Below are 10,252 nucleotides of genomic sequence, written 5' to 3' on the forward strand. Positions count from 1 at the left end.
CTGTTACATTCAGCAAGGTTAAAATTAGGAATGTCCTTTTGAATCCGAAAAAGATGGGTCATAGACTCATTCCCCAGCAAAATGGTCATTCTATGAAATGGTACTGGCCCCAGGAGGATTTCGTCAACCACTCTCCTAACTCTTGGTCTTGAACCTACCTCTGGATTGGATCTCACTGTTGTAGCTGCTCACAGCATCCCCCTGCATGCTTAGAGTAATGCTTTTGGGGAACACTGGTAAAATACAGTATTTATTTTTTTCACCTCCTTTCAGAGGACTTGGAGGTAAGTTATTAATTCAAGTTTCCCTCTTGCTGTCTGATGATAAAAGCTTGCATTTTGCTATATCAGCATTTGTTATAGCCAGTATTTAAGGATAAGATTTAGAAAATCTATGATTTCCTGGCCCACCAGCAAACTAACTATGGCTTAACCTTGCAGCATATCTACTTTTGTTTCAAGCTAGATATCTTTATTTGATATCTAAAGTGCAAGACCAACAACATATCAAGAGATCGATAGACAAGAAGGCAAAGCTCTTGTATTTTTTTCATCCAGACACTTCAGTTTATTTTATAAATTTGTTCATTTTTCCTGTTCTGTTTTATATAATATATGGACCTAACTACAAAATAAAGTAACAGTAATAAAATAACAAAAGAGGATAATATTTCCTCTTGTGCTTCTCTTATTATTGTCTACAGAATTTCCTTCTTTTGTATTTCCTCTCTACTCCCTAACCCCAGAGGAATTTCAGCCCAGTCATTATTTGAAATAATGTTTCATCCATTGTTAGGTTAATAGCTCTAAATGGTCTAAGTAGTCCCGAATTCTTTTCTTCTAACTGTCCCCAATGTGCGCATTGTGGGACAGAGAGAGTTACGGAGACTTCCAAGTGATTAAGAACATGTAAGAGATAGTATAGCAACTGAAAAAAAGCACTTATCTGGAAAGGGTCCTGGTCCAGGCTTGGCGTTAACTCTGTGACCTGGCCAGGTCACCTAACTGCTCTGAGGTTCATCATCAGACAAGTGAGATGTTTCTAAATCTTAACATTTTTTTCTTCTCCTGTAATTCAGTGAATCTCATTTCTGAAAATGCTCAAGGAACTGATTTTATATATTTTCAGAAATGTGTGTTTTTATCAAGACCCATAAAGCTTTTTTGTATGTGTATACATACACATACAAAATGTATGTTTTTCCTTTTTGATCATATTTTAACTACTCACCCAGACTACTCTTATGGCTGGTCTCCATTGGGTGCAATGAGCCGGGCCAGTATTCTTTTTTGTTTTGTATTTTCATACCTTCCCCTTTCCTGGAGAAGGCATATTGAGATCTTGATTCAATCCAAAGAAATGTTCCTGCCTTCAGAGTGAGCAGGCATGGATAATTATGGATGAAACTTTTGTAAATAGTGTTCTTGGCATAAATATTAATTATACAGTTTTTTAATATATGACATAGTAACTAAATGTATTCTTTCCAAGAGGATCATGTATTTTTTGCCAAGATAACTATAGAATAAGCATTTGCTGGGAAAATTCACCTTAAAATTTGGGAATAATTCAAGAAATGTCTGTACAAAATTGATTCATGGTCTTAGTTTTTGTGATTAGTCCTTTCCATTCATGTGAAGTTCCTCATTTATCTGTCTTAGGGAAGCCCAAAGTAAATAGTTGGGACCCTATACTTGTTTTATCCTACTTTTCCTATTAAGTAATGGTTTAAGAAAGGGGACGCCTGGGTGGCTCAGTGGGTTAAGTGTCTGCCTTTGGCTCAGGTGGTGATCCCAGGGTCCTAGGATCGAATCCCATGTCGGGTTCCTTGCTCAGTGGGGAGCCTGCTTCTCCCTTTGCCTGCCACTCCCCCTGCTTGTGCACTCTCTCTCTCTGACAAATAAATAAAATCTTTAAAAAAAAAAAAAGATATATAAAGCACTTTGATTTGTTGTTAATTAGTATTTATGGGGTTCCACTAATTTAGTATGCATACCAGGTTCCTGTGAAGACCCATATTGGGCTGTTTGATTTGTTTCTTTGTTGTAAGTCAGTGTTTATCCCAATTATGCTATGTATCCATAAATGACATCATGATTAGACATGGTATGGTATAGTAGGAAATACACAGGTTTTTAGATAGACATCAGTTCCATTACGTACCATGCTGTAACCTTTGCAACCAGGCTGCTGCAGTACACAACTTCAGAGGCTGTCATTCATATTTCTTGTGTTCCAGGGAACACCGTATTTGTAACAGTGTGAATAGTGCCCCTGTAATAATGCAATGATGGCCTTGCTCTCTGAACCTGTTAATAACTCTTCTGTAAAATAAGCCTGAAAAATGGTCAGATAGGGTTCCTTAGAACCCCTTAAATGGTTAACATGAAGACGAAAAATGATTCAAGTGTGTCATCTCCCAAGTCATGGCAAAAAAGAGTTCATGGTTCTAGGCACAGCAAGGCTCCATTCTACACTGCTACCCTCCAGTTCAACCTTTAAATTGCTCTGCCATATATGTTTGCCTGGATTATCATATCCTCCCCATTGGTCTTTTCCCTGCTCATTCTCTCTCAAATCTTTTAAAATAAATAACTTAAAAAACAAAAACAAGGGGTGCCTGGGTGGCTCAGTAGGCTAAAGCCTCTGCCTTCAGCTCAGGTCATAATCCCAGGGTCCTGGAATCAAGCCCCTGCATCGGAATCTGCTCAGCAGGAAGCCTGCCTCCCCCTCTCTCTTCTGCCTGCCTCTCTGCCTACTTGTGATCTCTGTCTGTCAAATAAATAAATAAAATCTTCAAAAAAAAAAAGTCAAATAAAAAAGAACTAATAAATTTGGCAAAGTTGCAGGACACAAAACCAACATACAAAAATAAGTTATATTTCTGATTTATTCATAACAATGAATAATCCAGAAAGGAAATTAAGAAAACAACTCCATTTATAATAGCATCAAATAGAATAAAATACTTAGAAACAAACTTAACCAAGGAGGCAAAAGATTTCTACACTCAGGGGCACCTGGGTGGCTCGGTTGAGCATCCAACTCTTGATTTCAGCTCAGGTCATAATCTTGGTATCTGGGAATTGAGACCCACTGAGCAGCCTGTCTGAGATTTCTCTCCCTCTCCCTCTTCCCCTGCTCCCTCTGTCTCTCCAAAAATAAATAAATCTTGGGGAAAAAAAAAAAAAAAGACTTCCACACTGAAAGCTATAAAACATGCTGAAAGAAATTAAGACATAATACAATAACATCCCATATTCCTGGGTTGGAAGACTTAATATTTAAAGATGTAAATACAAAAAAAAAAAAATCCCTGCATATTCAATGCAATCCCTGTCAAAACTCCAGCAAAATCTTTTGCAAAAATAGAAAAACCCATCCTGAAATCTATATAGAATCATAAGAGGTCCTAAATACTTGAAACAGTTGAAGTTGGAGGACTCACTTTCTAATTTCAAAACTTACTACAAGGCTCCAATGTACTGGCATGAAGAAAGGCACATGGACCAATAGAAGAGGATAGAGAGCCCAGATATAAACCTTCACATGTGTGCTCAAATTATTTTGACAAGAGTACAGAGACCATTCAATGCAGAAAGGATGGTCTTTTCAGCAAATGGTACTGGAAAAACTGCATACCAACATGCAAAAGAATGAAAGACCCTTACCTTATACAACAGACAAAAATTAACTCAAAATGGATCAAAGACCTAAAGTAAGACTTAAAACGTGAAATTCTGAAAAGGAGACAGGAGAAAGCTTTATGACATTGAATCTAGCAATAATTGTTTGGATATGACATCAAAAGCACAGATAACAAAAAAAAACTAGACTACATAAAAATTTTAATTTTTGTGCTTTAAAGGACATCAAGAGTGAAAAAGCAACCCACAGAATAGAAGAAAGTGGGTGCCTGGGTGGTTCAGTCTGTTAGGCATCTGCCTTTGGCTTAGGTCATGCTTTCAGGGTCTTGGGATGGAGCCCTGCATAGGGCTACCTGCACAGTGGGGAGTCTGCTTCCTCTCTCCCTCTGTCCATCCCCCTGGCTTGTGCTCTCTTGAGCTCACTCAAATGAAGTAAAATCTTAAAAAAAAATAATAGGAGAAAATGTTTGCAAGTCATACATCTGCTAAGGAATTAATGTCTAGCTCAGGTCATGATCCCAGGGTCCTGGGATAGAGCCCCACATTGGGCTCTCTGCTCAGTGGAAAGCCTGTTTCTCCCTCTCCCACTCCCCTGCTTGTGTTCCCTCCGTCTCTCTCTGTCAAATAAATAAATAAAATCTTTTTTTGAAAAAGGAATTAATGGGGCGCCTGGGTGGCTCAGTGGGTTAAGCTGCTGCCTTCGGCTTACGTCATGATCTTAGGGTCCTGGGATCAAGTCCCGCATCAGGCTCTCTGCTCAGTGGGGAGCTTGCTTCCTCTTTTCTCTCTCTCTGCCTGCCTCTCTGCCTACTTGTGATCTCTCTCTGTCAAATAAATAAATAAAATCTTTAAAAAAAAAAAAAAGAAAAAGGAATTAATGTCCACAATATATAAATAACTACAACTCAATAACAAAAAACCACCTAATTCAAAAATGAGCAAAAGACTTGAATAGATGTTTTTCCAAAGGAGATACACAAATAGCCAGTAAGCACATAAGAAAATGTTCAACGCCACTAGTCATCAGGGAAATGCAAGTTAAAACTACAATCAGCTACCACTTCACACCTATTGGAATGGTTGTTTGGGGGAGGAAAAGTACTGGGGTGCCTGGGTGCTCAGTTGGTTAAGTGTCTGACTTCTGCTCATGATCTCAGTGAGGTCCTGGGATCCAGGCCTATGTCAGGCTCCCTGTTCAGCAGAGAGTCTGCTTGTCCTTCTCCCTCAGCCCCTCCCCCTGCTCATGCTGAATGTCTCAAACAAATAAATCATTTTTTAAAAAGTGTTGGTAATGAATCTTGGAACACTGAAAAAAAAAAAGTATTGGCAAGGATGTGGGGAAATTAGAACATTTGTGCATTTTTGCAGCCATTGAGGAAAACAGATTAGTGATTGCTCAAAAAATTAAACAGAGATACCATATGATCCAATAATTCTACCTCTAGGTATATACCCAAAAGCAGAGATGTTTGTACACCCATGTTCATTACAGCATTATTCGCAATATCCAAAAAGTAGAAACAACCCAAATGTCTGACAACAGATGAAGGAATCAACAAAAAGCATATACATATAATGGAATATCATTGAGCCTTAAAACGGAATGGAATTCTGATACATGCTAAAATAAGGAGGAACCTTGATAATCTCCTTAGTGAAGTAAGCCAGACACGAAAATACAAATATTATATGATCCTACTTATATGAGGTAACTTAGAATAGTCAAATGTATGGAGACCGAACAGTGGTTACTTAGTCCGGGATAATGAAAAAGTTCTGGAGATGGATAGTGGTAGTGGTTGCACAATATAAATGTACTCAATACTACTAAACCGTATACTCACAAATGGTTAAAGTGGTAAATTTTACATACAGTTTACCACAATAAGAAAAAAAGTGTCAGGCACCTTGGTTGCTCATTTGGTTAAGCACCTGATGCTTGATTTTGACTCAGGTCATGATAGGGTTGTGGGACTGGTCCCCTTGTCTGGTTCTGTGCTGGGCACGGAGCCTGCTTAGGATTCTCCCCCCTCCCCCGCCCTTTCTCCCCAACTCAAAAAAATGTCAGCACACCTCTCACTACCCTATGTTTAAGAGATTGGCCAACAATAGGTGATTGTATCCCACCACAAATACTATGAAAACAGTTTACCTCAGCATCAAGTTGTCTCCAAGGTGACAATGTTGAGAACACTTGGATAGATGCTGTGAAGGACTGAGATGGATAGGAGCAAATCTTACCTCCATGGTACTTACAATACAGTTAGAAAACAGTAAACATTGAAAATAAAAGATCATACCATGGGGCTCCTGGGTGGCTCAGTTGGTTAAGTGACGGCCTTCAGCTCAGGTCATGATCCTGGAGTCCCAGAATAGAGTGCGGCATTGGGCTCCTGGCTCCACCTGGAGTCTGCTTCTCCCTCTGACCTTCTACCTCTCATGTTCTCTCTTACTTGTTCTCTCTTTCTCAAATAAATAAAATTTTAAAAAGAAATCATACCATGAATCAGATAAGCGCCATAGACTTTAAGTGTCACAGAAGATGTTCATCTTTGTTTTCTAAACAAGGTTGCACAGTGTGTTAAACCCAGCTCATACTCCCCTCTGAAATTGTTTTATATCCACACATCCTGCTCAAGACCAGACAGCCATGTTTTCAGAGTGACTCCACCCCAGGCATAGGTGGTCAGACCAAGGGTAGAACACTGATCCAACATCCAATCCATAGGTTAAGCAGGGCCAACCCATTTATTTCTAAACACTTTGTACTAAAATTAGACTTAGATAACAATGGACCCTTGAACTAAAAGGTCAAGAAGGATGGAGCTAGAGTGCTAATGGTGGGTAATATGCAAGCTGGGGAAGCTGGTAAGAATGAAGCAGAAATCATAGGTTACACAACCCTAGACAGAATACAGCCTCAGAAAAAAGTCCTGTCTTCATGAAGACTGGCTGTCCTTTTTCTGCTCCTGGGATGCTAACTTGCCAGTGAGATTTTTGTGTTTTTAAAATACCTCTCTCGGGGGCGCCTGGGTGGCTCAGTGGGTTAAAGCCTCTGCTTTCGGCTCAGGTCATGATCCCAGGGTCCTGGAATCGAGCCCCGCATCAGGCTCTCTGCTCAGCAGGGAGCCTGCTTTCCTTCCTTTCTCTGCCTGCCTCTTTGCCTACCTGTGATCTCTGTCTGTCAAATAAATTAAAAACAAAAACAAAAACAAAAACCTCTCTCCACCACCATTACTGTTTGTTTCAGCTAGCTTGAGTGAGCATTTCCTGTACCTAAATGATCCTAGAGAGAAGACATTTGCATTTCCTCCAAAAGAATCTCTGGATCATAGATGAAAAGAACTGCTTTGAAGAGATGACTGTCACTGGAGGGTGTCAGATGGGAATCTAATGTTAAATGAAGGAGCTGGAATAGATTAAGGTATTTTCAGACCACTATGGACTAGTGAAATTAGCATGAAGGTAGAACAGTATAATGGTAAAGAGGGTTTGAGGGGCCACCAGTGGTTGTCCATTCAGATTCTAGCTCCATCACTCTGTATATGACTTGAATGATTTACTTAATTGCCTAGACCTCCATTTTTCCACGTGGAGAGTGAGAGGTGACCATACCTTGCAGAATTATTGGGGAAAATAAATGTATATGAAGTGTGTGCACATTGTAGGGAATCAAAATGAGTTTTTATTATTAAAGCATGACTAATATGGCCTATTCAAATCAAATCATGGTGGTCTTGGCCAGTTTGTAATATACTTTTTTATTTTCATTTATTTTTTTTAAAGATTTTATTTATTTATTTGACAGAGAGAGATCACAAGCAGGCAGAGACGTGGGCAGAGAGAGAGAGGAAGAGAAGCAGGCTCCCTGCTGAGCAGAGAGCCTGATGTGGGGCTCCATCCCAGGACCCTGGGATCATGACCTGAGCAGAGGCTTTAACCCACTGAGCCACCCAGGCACCCCTGTAATATATTTTTAGTTAATAGAATTTCTCTCAAGTTTTTCCCCATTCAAGCCCTCTTTATCACTACCTGAATCTTAGCAAATGCCAGGAAAGAGAGAGGAATGGATGAATCAAATAGCATGCAACGGTGAGAGTACAATTAGACTCTGAGTTACTTGGGAACAGGGAATAGGTTTTATTACATCTTTGTGCCTTCAGTGTCCAGGACAGAGCCTGGAATACATAAGTACATATAAGGTAAACTGGTATCAATTTAATTTATAAATACATGGATGACCAAGTATTTGAGTCAACTAGCAGCCAGAGGTCTCACACAGTGTTGTTCTCTACCCCCAAATGGCTAAAGTATCGTGGGATTTATTGAGTCATATAGCATAAGCAGCAGCACTACTCATACCTCAGTCTTGACCTTTCAGAGTCCTTTCTTACTTTGGGACCCCATCAAAGGCACTAACCCATACCCATTGATAAGTGGGTCATGGCAGTATTTCCAAGTGCAGAATATGATGCTTCTGAAACCCAGAGAATCCTAATGTGTTTCCTTCTTTTTAAAGATTTTTTTAAAAGATTTTATTTATTTTATTTGACAGACAGAGATCACTAGTAGGCAGAGGCAGGCACAGAGAGAGGAAGGGAAGCAGGCTCCCTGCTGAGCAGAGGGTCTTGATCCCAGGACCCTGGGATCATGACCTGAGCCAAAGGCAGAGGCTTTAACCCACTGAGCCACCCAGGCGCCCCAATGTGTTTCCTTCTTGGTGGCAGGAGGTACTTTGTGCAATGGTTTGTTCTTTTCTTTGGAGGGAACATCCCCAAAAGTTCCAGATCATTGAACCCCTAAAAACTACACCAATGTGGCAGGCCTCTAAACCTTTGTATGGTTTCTCCCCCATATTCTGGAGTGCAAGGGCCTCACCAAGGCATCCAGATTAATCACTACATACTTCTTATGGTGTCTGATTAACATGATAGTATTGACATACTGTATCAATATGATGTTCTGCAAGATGTTCAAAAAGTTCAGATCCCTTTAGATTATATTATGGACAAAGAACATGTGAATTAACATGATGCTGGGGCAAGATCATGAATGCTTACTGTTGCCCATCCAATGTGATCATCTTTTCAAATGGGTGTGGAAAAGAACACATTTGCCAAATCAGTGGCTATACACCATGTACCTAAGGCTCCACTAATCTCTTCTAGAAAAGTATCACATCTAGGATAGCAGGTGTAGTTGGAGATACTACTTGATTAAGTTTCTGCTAGTCTACTTGTCATCTGCCATGACCTACCAGTTCTTGTAGAGGCAGAGTGATGGATTAAATGTGAATATGACAGGAACCACCATTCTTGCATTCTTTAATGTTTAAACTCTGCCAGTCCCCTAAAATGTGACAGGTTTTTTATTTATTTTGGCCATTGTCAAGGAGCAATTTCAGAGGCTTCCATTTGGCATTTCTTACTAATACTTAATAGCTCTCATTCTACAGGTCAAGAAACTAATGCGAGGGTTCTTCCATTTCTATGTATGCCCATTCCTATTGTACATTCAGGAATAGGCAAAATAACTGGGTAGGTCCATGTACCTAGTGGAACCAATGTGAGACGTATCTGGCCAAAGACTCCATTTATTAGTGATTCTAACACTTTCCTTAGCTAGAGCATTCCTTGTTGCTTCCGTAAATGGAGTGTCTTCCAGGCTCTTCCATAAAGCGTGGTGGATTCTTCTGTCCTAGGTAACAGATTTGTTATAGCAGGCCCACTTTTTGTGGAGACTTTTGATTCATTTAACCATAGTTTTCTTGGCAGTTCTGTCATATCTATTTTTTAAAAAAGATTTTATTTACTTATTTATTTATTTGACAGAGAGACAGAGAGAGAGAAAGCGCACAAGTAGGCAGAGTGGCAGGCAAAGGAAAAGGGAGAAGCTGACTCCCTATGGAGCAGGCAGCCCAACATGGGGCTCAATTCCAGCACCCTGGGATCATGACCCGAGCCAAAGGCAGATGCTTAACCAACTGAGCCACCCAGGCTCCCCCTACGTATTATTATTATTTTTTTTAAAGATTTTATTTATTTATTTGAGAGAGAGGGAGAGAAAGAGAACACAAGCAGAGTAGGGGGCAGAGGGAGATGGAGAAGCAGGGAGCCTGACTCAGGGCTCAGTTCCAGGACCCTGGGGATCATGACCTGAGCCAAAAGCAGACACTTAACCAACTGAGACACCCAGCCACTCCTGTCTACCTGATTTAATACAGATTTATCATTTTTTCAAGCTTCAAGGAACCATCCCAGCAGTGTAGGACCATCTCTTGGGGCTGGCAGAATATTAAATCCTATGCCATAGCAGAGTGCCCTGATATTGATGAATTGTCCCTTATCCAGCCTTAAATTCCACCCCCATTTATCCAACCCTCTGGCATACTCTCTTGGTACTTGTCATTATATGTAAGTCAGGTCCTATAGCTACTTTTGGATATAATCTTGCCTAGTTAGGCTATTTGATTCTAGATATGGACCCATGGCCAGGAAGAGAAATTGGAAAATATCCTGAAGGGGACTTCAAAGTGGGGAGGGATGAGCCTTTATCTTCCTTCCTGAGAGAATGGGTCACTCCTATAGGCCCAGGGTGTTACCAGC

The sequence above is a fragment of the Mustela lutreola genome, chromosome 10, assembly GCF_030435805.1.
Source record: "Mustela lutreola isolate mMusLut2 chromosome 10, mMusLut2.pri, whole genome shotgun sequence".
NCBI lineage: Eukaryota > Metazoa > Chordata > Mammalia > Carnivora > Mustelidae > Mustela > Mustela lutreola.